This window comes from Bos taurus, chromosome 3 (assembly GCF_002263795.3).
Source record: "Bos taurus isolate L1 Dominette 01449 registration number 42190680 breed Hereford chromosome 3, ARS-UCD2.0, whole genome shotgun sequence".
NCBI lineage: Eukaryota > Metazoa > Chordata > Mammalia > Artiodactyla > Bovidae > Bos > Bos taurus.
The window spans coordinates 38,487,928-38,504,594 of NC_037330.1; the positions used below are offsets into that span (position 1 = coordinate 38,487,928).

At 36.7% G+C, this 16,667-nt stretch overlaps 1 non-coding gene across 1 annotated transcript; it reads right to left on the reverse strand.

Moving 5' to 3' along the window:
- Window positions 1-842: 842 nt before the first annotated feature.
- On the reverse strand, window positions 843-914 carry TRNAG-ACC (transfer RNA glycine (anticodon ACC)). The gene has a single exon. It is a non-coding gene; the product is annotated as a tRNA-Gly (tRNA).
- Between the last annotated feature and the right edge of the window lie 15,753 nt (window positions 915-16,667).

The following is a 16,667-nucleotide window of genomic DNA, read 5'->3' on the forward strand; positions in this document are numbered from 1 at the left end:
ATCTAGAATCTAAATTCAGGCAATTCCGTTCCAGATGTCATTATGCAATGTTACCTTAGTATGAAATCCAGGGTCAGTAGTTACTAGCACAAGAGAAGAAATGGATCTTCACCACCAACACTTTATTTTTTAATCATTAAGATACTGGAGGAGTAACAGATGGCATCCAGAACATAAATGTCTGAATTTAGATCCTGGATGCATAAATTACAGCTGAAAAACTACATGCAAGTTGCACAGACTTCTCACCACTCACATGTAAGATGGCAATAGTAAGTGATCCTATCTCTATGTGCATTTTACATGTAGAGAATATAGAATAACATTTTGCACATTTCAGGTACTCAATGTCACTGTCATAATTATTACCAGACTCAACGTCTCTGGGAAAAAATTTTAGTGTCATGAATAAAAAGCGGAAACTAGTTTTCTACGCTAGTTAATAAATTTGTCAGTGCTTGAGTTACTTGGTAAAATTCCAGGAAAAGGTATAGGAAAATAGAAATGTGATCCAAGAATATGAAATATCAAGTTTCAATTTATAGCTTTCATAGTTGTCTCTATAGTGGTGATGGATAAAGTCTAAGCAAAGTAAGAGATCACCAGTGGGACAAGAATTGAGAGAAGAGGACAAAAAAGGGAGGATGTGTGGTACATCAATGTTATCCTGATCTACTATATTATCATCTTGCTGTTTAGTATATGAAGCATGAACGTGAAGTCACTCAGTCGTGTCCAACTCTTTGTGACCCCATGGACTGTAGCCTACCAGGCTCCTCTGTCCATGGGATTTTCCAGGCAATAGTACTGGAGTGGATTGCCATTTCCTTCCCCAAGGGATCTTCCCAACCCAGGGATTGAACCTGGGTCTCCCGCATGGTAGACAGACGCTTTACCATCTGAGCCACCAGGGAAGTCACTTGTCAACTACTACAAAACACCATGAATATAAAAATAAACTGTTAGTGCATGTATTTCTATACTCTTAGATAAAACATAATAATTTAAAATATTGTTTAAAATTATACACAGTTCTAAGAAACCAGAGACATGGACAGATTCTTTGATATCTAATTAGAAACATAAAATAATTGATAAATTTTAAAATAAAAAACATATAAAGTTTTATATATTATTAAAGCTGAATTTGAATAAATATATATATTTAATTGCTATCAACCTATTTATCATCTATCAATATAATGATAAGCAATGGAAAAGTAGATACCTAAATCTACTATGCTAAAGATAATTAACTAGTATACTCAGGTTTTGAGATGCTTGTGACTATCAACTCACATGGTCACATCTATAAAGTTATGCTAAAATGTCAGAGGCATATATTTGCTAAAGTTAACAAAACTCCCGTGGATCCTTTGTCTAACTTAAGTAATAGGATCATAGCTTAGTGGAAAATGCATAGAATTTGGAGTCAATATCAGATTACTGCGTCTTGAATAAACAGCTCTCTGATATTAGGCAAATTAATTAATTTAGAGCGTACTATATAGAAAAGGCATAAGAATATTTTTATCCAGATTTATTTTGAGGAAATAATAATAATATGCTATGCTATGTTTAGTTGCTTAGTTGTATCTGATTCTTTGCCACCCCATGGACTGTAGCCTTCCAGGCTCCTCTGTCCATGGGGATTCTCCAGGCAAGAACACTGGAATGGGTTGCTACACCGCCCACCACGGGATCTTCCCTATCCAGAGATCAAAACTGAATCTCCTGCATTGGAGGCAGACTCTTTACTGTCTGAGCCACCAGGGAAGCCCATAATTACTGACAATTATTCAGCTCATGTATCAGAAATTTTATCTGAAACTTTGCATAGGTTTTCCTAATTAATTTTAAAATAATATCAACAGGTATCTATCTACTATTCATATTTCACTTTATAGAGATATAGATATAAAAAATGATGTGCAAAAAGTTAATTAACTTGCTCAACATCTTAAGCCCCCAAATCTAAGAAGTATAGGATGTCTGATTTTAACCCAAATAGTCTAACTCCAAACTACCAGCAGAATGATGGGTAGAAAAAATTATAGAAAAAAAGTATCATGAAACAGGATAATATACACAGTTAGACAAGACTATGCTATCTTTATGGCAGAAGCTGTACAAGGAAGTTGTTCTGGGAGCTGAAATTTTCCACTTCTTGAGTTTGCATAGTTAAGAGAAGTGTGTTCACTCTGTAACATTTCACTGGTCTGAGCAAGTAGAATTTATACATTTGCAATTTTTATTTATTTTTTACATATATACTATATATAAACTCTAATATACTAACCTTAATATTTATAAAGTATATATACATAGATATATTTGCATTAGTAAGAAAGAAGTGGCCAACCAGGTATGAGATTCAGCAAAAACAATATATAAAGATTTATACATTACCATGTATAATAAATATTGAAATATTTACTGAGTGAATATGATTACAAATTAAAAGTTTAATGGAAATTAGGGGAACTCACAAATGTCTATAAATATGTAAAAGGGCCAAAAGGAAATTCTACAAATGAAAAAGTAGGATTGCTTATAAATAAAAAGTATAATATGTCCTACATTATATATTATAGATCAGAAAAAGTTAATGAACTTGAAAGAAGATATGAGTATTATGCAAAATTCGCAGAGAGACAATATGGAAAATATGAAGAATATTTCAAAATTATTAAGAACAGAATTAAAATATTACATATATTTCCACAAAATTTTTAATACTGACATTCTTCCGTTCTTTCAAATTTCTGAGTATTACAGGCTGAATGGGGCATCCGTGGTAGCTCAGCTGGTAAAGAATCCGCCTGCAATGCAGGAGACCTGGATTCGATCCCTGAGTTGGGAAGATGACCAGGAGGAGGGCATGGCAACACACTCCAATATTCTAGCCTGGAGAATACCCATGGACAGAGGAGCCTGACGGGCTACAGTCCACGGGGTCACAAGAGTCAGACATGACTGAGTGATTAAACACAAGCACATAGGCTGAGTAATAGTTTTCTACAAATATTCATATCCTAATCATCAGAACATATGAGTAGAGGAGAAGGAGACAATAGATGATGGGATGATTGGCTGGCACCACTGACTCAATGGCATGAGTTTGAGCAAACTCTGGGAGATGGTGAAGGACAGGGAAGCCTGGCGTGCTGCAGTCTGTGGTATCGCAAACAGTCGAACACAACTGAGGGACTGAACAACAAGAGAGAAGCTGGTGGTGTTTTAAGCCACTTGTGTCTGTGATAGTTTGTTACAGCAACAATAAAGAGCCAATACAGTAAGCTTGCTAATACATTTCACTTAGGAACCTTTTTGGCCAGTGCAAAATCTAGATGGATCAAAATATATCATCAATATTCCAAATACTGCCATTTTGTTTTTTACTCCTGCGACTACTAATACATTTCTATTTAACTAGCTTGTTTGGCCAACAAAAATCTCATCTCTGTCTCTCTCTCCATAACTATCTCTTGTCTCTCTCTTTAAGATGAGGAGGAAGCTGAAAGAACAGGCCCTCGGGCCTCTTGTCTCAGCTTTAATTAGAGCATGTTCTGTCTTTTAAATATACACTAACTTCTCCCTTAACTGATCTACTGATACTATATAAACAACTCTCTAGATTACAGATACTCTGTAGTCTCTGTGCAAAACATTCTGGTCAATGGCCAGTGCCCGATAAATACTTGTAACTAGCTGACTACTCTTTAATATGCCCACACAGTTTTGGTCCTGTCCCACCAATTCTGTGTTGCCTTACCAAGAGTCAGTTGTATTTTTCCAAAGTTGTGTTAGGTGCACTTGTTTTTCTGCATTAATTGATTTTCTAAAACAATTAAATTTAATTAAAATTATATGAATCAGCAAAATATGAAAGCAAAAGTAAGTTGTTTCTAGAAAATCTAACTAAATTGTAAGCACTGAAAAAATTTAATAAAGGCAGGTCACTAAAAATATTGTTATTTAATTAGATATAAAAGGTTGTGAACAAAACTGAAAGCTATCTAAGGAGGATTATGCACTTGGCTGGCCTTTTAAGTACAAAAATTCATCTCATAATAACAATCACAAGTGCAGGTCCAAATGCTATATTTTGGTCCTCCAATAAAATTGTTTATTTTCTACCAACAGAGCTCTTGAGAAGGCAAAAGCCCATGAGCAGGGCCATGACCTGGTTTGCAATTATTGACCTGAAAAGGGTTCTTCCCTCCTATTTATATCATTAAAGAAAATCAGAAGTAGCTTCTTTACCTGAGAAAACAAAATGTTGTCAAATGTTAAAGTCTTACCATGATAAAAAATTATATGTGAAATCTAAGAAATAATATAAATGAATCTATATACAAAACAGAAACAGACTCACGGACATAGAAACAAACTTATAGTTACCAAAGGAAAATGCAGAGGTAAATTATGAGTATGGAATTAACAAATAGCATCTATTATAAAAGAACAAAAATTTACTGTGTATCACAGGGAACTATATTCAGTATTTTGTAATAACCTATAACAAAAAAGAACATGAATATATATAACTGAAAAAGATAAATTACAATATAATTATTATTTACATTTATATAGTTAGGCATACATCTTTTCCCTATAAATATGTGAATGTAAATTAAGTTCAATCTATAGGAGAATATGCCAGCTAACATCATTTACCAATATATATATATATATATTTTTTTGTGGAATGTGCCATTATTTATTAATGAAGTGCCTGCATGCATTGCATTATTGCTACATTTATACATATTTTTTGTAATGTTTATTTTATTACATATATAGTAAGAGACAAAGAAGGTTTATGAAACATATCACCTGGCGCAATTAGTAAAAATTCTCATCAGACTTTACATGGTAATTCTATTTTATTTTTCAAAGAATGACCATACTGTTTTCCATAGTGGTTTAAGCAACTATAAACCATTTTTATATAATACCCATTTAAATTTACTAATTTTGCCTGGATATTGAAAGAATAAGGGAAATGTGTGTATTTCCAAAGTTTCTCTAGTAAAAAGAACATTATGCAAAATATGTAAATATTGACTAAAATACTGACTATAATATTATTTTAAAATAGCATGTAGTAATATTCAGAGTTTATTTGGCTTTGCATATAATTGTTGTTGTTGTTTAGTGACTAAATCATGTTCAACTCTTGTGACCCCATGGACTGTAGCCCTGCTAGGCTCCTCTGTCCATAGGATTTTTTTATAATTAGATATGACTAAATTTTAATTGGCTTTCTGGTGGCTCAGCGGTAAAGAATCTGCCTGTCAATGCAGAAAACAAAAGGTTCAATCCCTGAGTCAGTAAGATCGCCTGGAAAAGGAAATGGCAACCCACTACAGTATTTTTGCATGGGAAATCCAAAGGACAGAAAAGCCTGTCTAGCTACAGTTCATGGAGTTGCAAAGAGTCAGCCACAACTCAGCAGCTAACAACATTTTTAATTACAGTAGTAAATTGAAAATAAAATTTAAAAAACAAGTGAATCAACTAGTTAGGGAAAAAAACAAAATAAAACTTAGTAATACCTCCAAACCAGGAGCCCATACTGTTACCTAAACCAAGAACTGTGACTGTTGTATACTGATATATCAGGATTTCTTTTTTTGTATGATTCAGCTGTCGGGAAAGAGATCAATTTATCAGATTTCTCTCTTTCCTTTAAACTGCATCAGCTAAAATCTGCACTCAACATTTCTATCACACTGTACTAATAAGACCTAGTAGCAGAGTATCAAGAGCTTACCTTTCAAAGCTTTTATCTATTTAATTCTGTTTCCCAAATCAGCCAGTGACATGATCCAGATGACCATTACAGAATACCAGTCTCCTTAGCAGTATACTTTTGTCATCAAAGAGTATACATATATGTATACAGTATGCTTTAAATATATACAAATGTTTTAAAATATATAAATATGTTAATAAACTGCTTTGGAGTAAAGTTTTACAAATTAAATTTGTACTCCTGCAACATAAGACAGAGTGCCCATATAGCCATACTAGGAATACTCATCAATATTGTATATGGTCATTTTTTTTAATTATTACTTGATATTTAAAAGAAGATTTTGTCATAGAACATGTATTGCAAATACCTCTTTTCATTATGTGGCTTTTCTCACCTTTAGTGATACCTTTCTATGAACAAAGGTCATTTTTATTTTAAATATTTCAGAGCTTTATAGAGGCATATTTGGGACACATTAAACAGAACACATCTAAAGTGCATACTTTGGTACACAGGGAAAAGCTGATTTCCTTTCCTGTCACTCTAAATTAGTTTGTAATTCCTAGAATTTTAGATAAATGGCATCATAAATTAGGCACTTTTTTGTTCTTATTTCAGTCAGCATAATTATATTAAAGTCTATATATTGCATACATCAATAATTCATTTCTATTACTGCTGGATAGTATTCCCTGAGTGAACACTGCAGAAACCAACTATCTATTCATTTGTTGATCGATATTTGAGTTTGTTTCCAGTTTTGACTATTGAAAATAAACCTGTTAGGGATATTTGTGTATATGTCATTTATGGATGTATATCTTCATTTCTCTTGTGGAAATCTCTAGGTGTAGAAAAACTTGCATAATGTAGTATGTAAATGATTCAGTGTTAAGAATGTGCCATCCTGTTTTCCATTGGAGTTGTACTATTTTGTCCTCTCTTCAGCAATGAAGCAGAGCTGCTCATCCTTAGCAACACTTAGGTTCATTTAGGTTAGCTGTTGAGCACTCTAAGAGGTACGAAGTGCTTTGAGCTTACATTTCCCTAATGATTAATGATGTCAATAACCTCACCATGTGTTTATTTGACATCATTTGAAATGTCTGAATATTTTGCTCTTTCTTTCATTGGGTTGGCTGTTTCCTTATTATTGACTATGTTAGGCTGAATAATAGTTTCCAAAGTATGTCCACATAGTAATCTCCAGAACCTGAATATGTTTCAGTTCAGTTCAGTTCACTCGCTCAGTTGTATCCGACTCTTAGCGACCCCATGAATCACAGCACACCAGGCCTCCCTGTCCATCACCAACTCCCAGAGTCCACCCAAACCCATGTGCATCGAGTCGGTGATGCTATCCAGCCATCTCATCCTCTGCCGTCCCCTTCTCCTCCTGCCCCCAATCCCTCCCAGCATCAGGGTCTTTTCCACTGAGTCAACTCTTCACATGAGGTGGCCAAAGTACTGGAGTTTCAGCTTCAACATCAATCCTTCCAATGAACACCCAGGACTGGTCTCCTTTAGGATGGACTGATTGGATCTCCTTGCAGTCCAAGGGACTCTCAAGAGTCTTCTCAAACACAACAGTTCAAAAGCATCAATTCTTCAGCACTTAGCTTTCTTCACAGTTCAACTCTCCCATGCATACATGACCACAGGAAAAACCATAGCCTTGACTAGACGGACTTTTGTTGGCAAAGTAATATCCCTGCTTTTGAATATGCTATCTAGGTTGGTCATAACTTTCCTTCCAAGGAGTAAGCGTCTTTTAATTTCATGGCTGCAATCACCATTTGCAGTGATTAGTTATGTAATAATAGCAAAACTTAGGAAATTATTTAAAGATCCTGAGATATGGAAATTACGCTGGATTACCTGGGTGGACTTAATGTAATCATGAGGGTTCTTAAAAGAGTCAGGAAGTTCAGAAGGAAAAAGAAGATGTAAAATACAAAATCAGAGGTCAGAGAAGATTTTATGCTGCTGGCTTTAGAGATGGAGGTAGGAATTGTAAGCCAAGGAATTCTTTCCTAGAACCGCCAGTCGGGACCAGCCCTGCCGACACCCTGATTTTATTGCAGTAAAACTAACTTTGGCTTTCAGGCTCCAGTAGTGTATGATAATATATTCACTTGTTTTGAGCCAGTAAGTCTATGGCAATTTGTTACAGCATTACAGCAGAAAATTAATGACAGATGATGGCTCAAGGGGTGTGGTGCTGTAACAAGTACACAGAAACAGGCAAAAAGCTTTCAGATTAGGCAATGGGCAGAGACTGAATTGGGGGGATCATGATAGAAAAGGCCGAGATTGCTTTGAATAGATTATGAGTAGATATGTGGAAGTGAACACCTTTACCAAATACAGCTGGTCTTGATACAAAATCATCTTTACCAGAACCTTGGTAGAAATAAGGATCTAAAATAGATTGTTGGGGAAGGCTCAGATGGATATCAGGAAAACATTATTAGAGATGTGTAAAAGGAAGATCCTTGTTGTATAGTGGCAGAAAGCTTAGCTGAAGTGTGTCCTTCAGTTATGTAGAAAGAAAAACTTGTAAATGTTGTACTCTGAAATTTAGCTAAAGATTTGTGTCCACTCAATTTATTGGCTTCATATTGCTACTTAAACAAATTACAGTAGAAAATATTTGCAGATATGATAATTCTCATATTATCATTTTATCCTAAAGATTAACTTAGTAAGTAAACATCTACTTCTGCTTTATTGACTATCCAAAGCCTTTGACTGTGTGGATCACAATGAACTGTGGAAAATTCGTAAAGAGTTGGGAATACAAGACCACCTGACCTGCAACCTGCCTTTTGGGAAATCTGTATGCAGGTTAGGGAGCAACAGTTAGAACTGGACATGGAACAATAGACTGGTTCCAAATCGGGATGTCAAGACTGTATATTGTCACCCTGCTTATTTAACTTATGTGCAGAGTACATCATGAGAAATGCTGGGCTGGGGGAAGCACAAGCTGGAATCAAGATTGCTGGGAGAAATATCAATAACCTCAGATATGCAAATAACATCACCCTTATGCCAGAAAGAAAAGAAGAACTAAAGAGACTCACGGCATCTGGTCCTATCACTTCACGGCAAATAGATGGGGAAACAATGGAATCAGTGACAGACTTGACTTTTGGGGGCGCCAAAATCACTGCAGGTGGTGACTGCAGCGATGAAATTAAAAGACGCTTGTTCCTTGGAAGAAAAGTTATGACCAACCTAGACAGCATATTAAAAAGCAGAGACATTACTTTAGCATCTAGTCAAAGCTATGGTTTTTCCTGTAGTCATGTATGGATGTGAGAGTTGGGATTATAAAGTCTGAGCCCAAAGAATTGATGCTTTTGAACTGCGATGTTGGAGAAGACTTTTGAGAGTCCCTTGGACTGCAAGGAGATCCAACCAGTCCATCCTAAAGGCGATCAGTCCTGGGTGTTCATTGAAGCTGAACTACAGTACTTTGGCCACCTGATGTGAAGACCTGACTCATTTGAAAAGACCCTAATGCTGGGAAAGATTGAGGGCAGGAGAGAAGGGGATGACAGAGGATAAGATGGTTGGATGGCATCACTGACTCAATGGACATGGGTTTGGGTGGATTCCGGGAGTTGGTGGTGGACAGGGAGGCCTGGGATGCTGCAGTTAATGGGTTGCAAAGAACTGGACACGACTGAGTGACTGAACTGAACCATCTATGAAATGACAACTTTTATAGATAATATATCTTTAGCCAACTCATCACCTCTGAACTCCAGACTTAAGTTACTGAATTGTTTACTATACATTTCCATTTGGATGCTTGTATTAGGCTTCCCACAGTTAACATGTCCAACACTGAGCTCTGCACATTCCCTCAAAACCTCTTATAGACTTACTCATTTTTACTAAATAAAAAGTCAATTATTTTTATTCCAAGTTGGAACCCAGATGCTGTCTTCCACACTTTCTCCATGGGGTTGCAAAGAGTTGGATACGACTACGTGACTGGACTGAACTGAGGTGAAAGATTAACTTAAAATACAATGCACTAATAATACTATGATGTGTGTCCTCAGTCACTTAATCATGTCCCACTCTGCCACCCCAATGACTGTAGCCCACCAGGCTCCTGTGTCCATGAAATTTTCCAGGCAAGAAAATGGGAGTAGGTAGCCACTCAGTTCTCCAGAGGATCTTCTCCACCCAGGGATCAAATCCCTGTCTCTTGCATGTCCTGCACTGGGAGGCAGATTTTTTTTATTCCTGAGTCACCAGGAAAGCCCAAATAATGTATGACTTTTACCAATAAAAACTAAAACAAAAAGCACTTTAGAGGAAACTCTTAAATATATATATATATATTTTTTTTTTCTTTTGCTTTTGTGAAGACTTACATAATTGTCCAGAGTACTCTGCTTACATAATATGAAGGACTTCTTTCTTTCTGGTTCAAATGTGCAGTCCTTTAGTCTCACTCATATATTATTACAGCTTTCACTCTACTTTCTTCTTTTGTACTTACACATAAAATCAGGTCTGTTTTCACAAGACCATTAAGTCTTTTCTTTTCAATTGATTTTTCCTAAGCTATTTTATTTAATTAGGTTATTAAATTGTATTAACAACATAGACCAAACTAGATCTGTATGTACATGTTAAAGTTGTTTCCCATCAAAGTAAAATAAATTTAAACAATGCCAACCTAACATAGCTGAATAATAATTACCATCTTGTATCATAATATATCTTCTGATTATACTTTTTACAAGTTAATAATAAGTGATTCCCCATCCTTTTTGCTTATTTGTTTCTTTGCAGTAACTTTTTGCTCTTAAAGTACTTATTAGAAAATCTATCTCAAAGCCTAACCACCAAGGAGATTATAGGATGCCTTATTGAATCTTATTTTAAATGACTATTGTGAGACAACATCACCTAGCAGTAGCAGAGGATAATTAACATCCTACGGTTTTCTATTATGCTTTCTGTATTGCCTCTTGATTTGTCATTCTCATTGCATCCTCTGTAAGGAAACAGATACACACTTTTATTTTTTCTCCTATTTTGTAGCAGGGGTATGGATATACTGAGTAGATTATAAATAAAATGTATGTACCATGGAAAAAAGTAATTGTGCATATTTTTATTATATAAAAAATAAATTTATGCATGAGATATCTTAAAATGTTCACATACCTGTAAAATTCAAAGTCTAGTTTAGCTTTAGAGATTCTATCAGCCTTAGGATAAAATAAGAAATGTAATAAGATATGTTAAATCATACCAAAAGAATTAATCTATAAAGTAATGAGCTACATAATGGAAAAAGAGAACGAAGAAAAGAACCAAATGAAACTCCATTCCCCAAGATGCAAAACTCATTTAAAAGATTGTATCATTTTATTTTTGATCCGTATATATATTTTACTTCTCTTAAATTTTCTTGGCTCAAGTTTTATCTGGATAAGACTTCAAGGTAGGCATGAATATAATTTTGGTTTTTTATTTAGTTTGTTTTTTCCTTGTATGAAAGTCAAAGTCGCTCAGTCGAGTCCGACTTTGCAACCCCATGGACTATACAGTCCAGGGTATTCTCTAGGCCAGAATACCAGAGTGGGTGGCCTTTCCCTTCTCCAGCAGACCTTCTCAACCTGGGGATCAAATTCAGGTCTTCCAAATTATAGGCAGATTGTTTACCAGCTGAGCCACAAGGGAAGCCCAAGGATATTGGAGTGGGTAGCCTATCCCTTCTCCAGCGGATCTTCCTGACCCAGGAATGGAACCCAGGTCTCCTGAATGCAGGCAGATTCTGTACCAACTGAGCTATCAGGGAAGCCCCCATTTTCCTTGTATTAAGCCAAACTTTTCTAATTATAAAAGATAAAATATAAGGACATACTTAAAATTATTTTACTCTGTTAAATATTCTTTCTTCAACTCAGTAAAACTAAGAGCAGATAACATATTTTAAGACCCATTAGACGAAAAGATTTCTGATTATATCTCTAAAACTAAAAACAAAAGCAAAGAAATTTTTTTTAAAAGAAATATACAATGGGAAAGGAGTTGGCAGCACACTGCAAATGTCAGTAAAATTTTGGAAACTATAAAGAAGGCAAACAGTGACCTAGAATATCAGATATTTTTATTTTTTAAATAAAAATTAACTGCCTACACAGAAATAAACAGTTCTCTATGAAACCCTGAAAATGATAGACAATTTGAGATTTGGGTAATTTTTAAGTCTCAATATTAAAATCTTAAAAAAAAAAAAAAAAAAGGCATAATTAAGTATCTGTTTAAGGAGAAGGTTAATACCCAGAGGCCCTCTTCCAGTCCTTCATCCATTGTGTTTCCCAACTGCTGGCATAAGTAAATAATTTACTCTCGACACTGAAAAATAAAAATACCAGATATGAACACTAGGCTCAGGTGAGACTGATGAGGTGACCTATTAAAAATATACAGGTTAGGTGAAAATTTTCATAGTGGATTTTCACATCTCGAAGTTTTGTCTTCTGAATTTCTCTCAGAATAGTAAAATCAAAGTTGATATTCACAAGACAGAATAGTGATAATTCCTTTCTCAGGAAAAAAGTTTAGTTAAGAGAAAAGAAAATCTGTATCTGAGGTTTAGTGGATTATCCAACTGAAACACATAATTTCCTGACCTATCATTGTATTTATTTTTTTAATTTTTTAAAAATTTATTTCTTTTTATTTAATTGGGAGGCTAATTACTTTACAATATTGTGGTGGTTTTTGCCATACATTCACATGAATCAGCTATGGGTGTACATGTGTTCCCCATACTGAACCTCCCTCCCACTTCCCTTCCCATCTCATCCCTCAGGTTCATCCCAGTGCACCAGCCCTGAACAACCTGTCTCATGCATCAAACCTGGACTGGTGATTTATTTCACGTATGATAATATACATGTTTCAATGCTATTCTCTCAAATCATGCAACCCTGGCCTTCTCCCACAGAGTCCAAAACTCTGTTTTTTATACCTGAATCTCTTTCGCTGTCTCACATATATGGTCATCATTACCATCTTTCTAAATTCCATATATATGCATTAATATACTGTACTGGAATTTTTCTTTCTGAATTACTTTGCTCTGTATAATAGGCTCCAGTTTCATCCACCCCATTAGAACTGATTCAAATGCATTCTTTTTAATAGCTGAGTAATATTCCATTGTGTATATTTACCACAGCTTTCTTATCCATTTGTCTGCTGATGAACATCGAGGTTGCTTCCATGTCCTGGCTCTTATAAACAGTGCTGTGATGAATATTGGGGTTCAAGTGTCTCATTCAATTCTGGTTTCCTCAGTTTGTATGCCCAGCAGTGGGATTGCTGGAAACTCCCCAGGTCAGTAGGTGCGCAATACTGGAGATCAGTGGAGTAAACTTCAAAAGAATGAAGGGATGGAGCCAAAGCAAAAACAATACCCAGCTGTGGATGTGACTGGTGATAGAAGCAAGGTCCAATGCTGTAAAGAGCAATATTGCATATGAACCTGGAATGTCAGGTCCATGAATCAAGGCAAATTCTAAGTGGTCAAACAAGAGATCGCAAGAGTGAATCTCGACATTCTAGGAATCTGCAAACTGAAATGGACTGGAATGGGTGAATTTAACTCAGATGAACATTTTATCTACTACTGCAGGCAGGAATCCCTCAGAAGAAATGGAGTGACCACCATGATCAACAAAAGAGTCCAAAATGCAGTACTTGGATGCAATCTCAAAAACGACAGAATGATCTCTGTTCGTTTGCAAGGAAAACCGTTCAATATCACAGTAATCCAAGTCTATGCCCCAACCAGTAACGCTAAAGAAGTTGAAGTTGAACAGTTCTATGAAGACCTACAAGACTTTTTAGAACTAACACCCAAAAAAGATGTCCTCTTCCTTATAGGGGACTGGAATGCAAAAGTAGGAAGTCAAGAAACACCTGGAGTAACAGACAAATTTGGCCTTGGAATACGGAATGAAGCAGGGCAAAGACTAATAGAGTTTTGCCAAGAAAATGCACTGATCATAACAAACACCCTCTTCCAACAACACAAGAGAAGACTCTATACATGGACATCACCAGATGGTGAACACCAAAATCAGATTGATTATATTCTTTGCAGCCAAAGATGGACAAGCTCTATCCAGTCAGCAAAAACAAGACCAGGAGCTGACTGTAGCTCAGACCATGAACTCCTTATTGAAAAATTCAGAATTAAATTGAAGAAAGTAGGGGAAACCACTAGACCATTCAGGTATGACCTAAATCAAATCCCTTATGATTATACAATGCAAGTGAGAAATAGATTTAATGGCCTAGATCTGATAGATAGAGTGCCTGATGAACTATGGAGTGAGGTTCGTGACATTGTACAGGAGACAGGGATCAAGACCATTCCCATGGAAAAGAAATGCAAAAAAGCAAAATGGCTGTCTGGGGAGGCCTTACAAATAGCTGTGAAAAGAAGAGAAGCAAAAAGCAAAGGAGAAAAGGAAAGATATAAACATCTGAATGCAGAGTTCCAAAGAATAGCAAGAAGAGATAAGAAAGCCTTCTTCAGCGATCAATGCAAAGAAGTAGAGGAAAACAACTGAATGGGAAAGACTAGAGATCTCCTCAAGAAAATCAGAGATACCAAAGGAACATTTCATGTAAAGATGGGTTTGATAAAGGACAGACATGGTATGGACCTAACAGAAGCAGAAGATATTAAGAAGAGATGGCAAGAATACACAGAAGAACTGTACAAAAAAGATCTTCACACCCAGATAATCACGATGGTGTGATCACTGACCTAGAGCCAGACATCCTGGAATGTGAAGTCAAGTGGGCCTTAGAAAGCATCACTACGAGCAAAGCTAGTGGAGGCGATGGAATTCCAGTTGAGCTATTCCAAATCCTGAAAGATGATGCTGTGAAAGTGCTGCACTCAATATGCCAGCAAATTTGGAAAACTCAGCAGTGGCCACAGGACTGGAAAACGTCAGTTTTCATCCCAATCCCAAAGAAAAGCAATGCCAAAGAATGCTCAAACTACCGCACAATTGCACTCATCTCACATGCTAGTAAGGTAATGCTCAAAATTCTCCAAGCCAGGCTTTAACAATATGTGAACCCTGAACTTCCTGATGTTCAAGCTGGTTTTAGAAAAGGCAGAGGAACCGGAGATCAAATTGCTAACATCCACTGGATCATGGAAAGAGCAAGAGAGTTCCAGAAAAACATCTATTTCTGCTTTATTGACTATGCCAAAGCCTTTGACTGTGTGGATCACAATAAACTGTGGAAAATTCTTCAAGAGATGGGAATACCAGACCACCTGATCTGCCTCGAGAAATTTGTATGCAGGTCAGGAAGCAACAGTTAGAACTGGACATGGAAAAACAGACTGGTTCCAAATAGGAAAAGGAGTACGTCAAGGCTGTATATCGTCACCCTGTTTATTTAACTTCTATGCAGAGACATCATGAGAAACGCTGGACTGGAAGAAACACAAGCTGGAATCAAGATTGCCGGGAGAAATATCAGTAACCTCAGATATGCAGATGACACCACCCTTATGGCAGAAAGTGAAGAGGAACTAAAAAGCCTCTTGATGAAAGTGGAGAGTGAAAAAGTTGGCTTAAAGCTCAACATTCATAAAATGAAGATCACGGCAATCGGTCCCACCACTTCATGGGAAATAGATGGGGAAACAGTGGAAACAGTGGCTAACTCTATTTTTCTGGGCTCCAAAATCACTACAGATGGTGACTGCAGCCATGAAATTAAAAGACGCTTACTCCTTGGAAGGAAAGTTATGACCAACCTAGATAGCATATTCAAAAGCAGAGACACTACTTTGCCAACAAAGGTCCATCTAGTCAAGGCTATGGTTTTTCCTGTGGTCATGTATGGATGTGAGAGTTGGACTGTGAAGAAGGCTGAGCACCAAAGAATTGATGCTTTTGAACTGTGGTGGTGGAGAAGACTCTTGAGAGTCCCTTGGACTGCAAGGAGATCCAACCAGTCCATTCTGAAGGAGATCAGCCCTGGGGTTTCTTTGGAAGGAACGATGCTAAAGCTGAAACTCCAGTACTTTGGCCACCTCATGCGAAGAGTTGACTCATTGGAAAAGACTCTGATGCTGGGAGGGATTGGGGGCAAGAGGAGAAGGGGACGACAGAGGATGAAATGGCTGGATGGCATCACTGGCTCGATGGACGTGAGTCTCAGTGAACTCCGGGAGTTGGTAATGGACAGGGAGGCCTGGCGTGCTGCAGTTCATGGGGTCTCAAAAAGTCGGACACGACTGAGCAACTGATCTCCTCTGATCTGATCTGGTCTGATGGCAGTTCTATTTCCAGTTTTTAAGGAATCTCCACACTGTTCTCGATAATGGCTGTACCGGTTTGCATGCCCATAAACAGTGTAAGAGGATTCCATTTTCTCTGCACCCTCTCCCCCATTGTTTGTAGACTTTTTGATAGCAGCCATTCTAACCAGCCTGAGATAGTACCTCATTGTGGTTTTGATTTGCATTTCTCTAATAATGAGTGATGTTGAGCATATTTTCACCTGTTTGTTACCCATCTGTGTGTCTTCTTTGGAGAAATGTCTGTTTAGTTCTTTTATATAGTAAGAACTATCAATGTCCAGAGAGATTCCAAATATCTTAGGATGTAGGATGTGCTTATTTATTTCTAAGATGTGCCTAGTCGCTTTATTTGTAAGATTTGCTTAGTCGCTTATACATGTCTGACTCTTTGCCACCCCATGGACTGTAGCCCACCAGGCTTCTCTGTCCATTGGGATTCTCCAGGCAAGAATACTGAAGTGGGTTGCCATGCCCTCCTCCAGGGGATTTTCCCAACCCAGCGATCAAACCCAGGTCTCC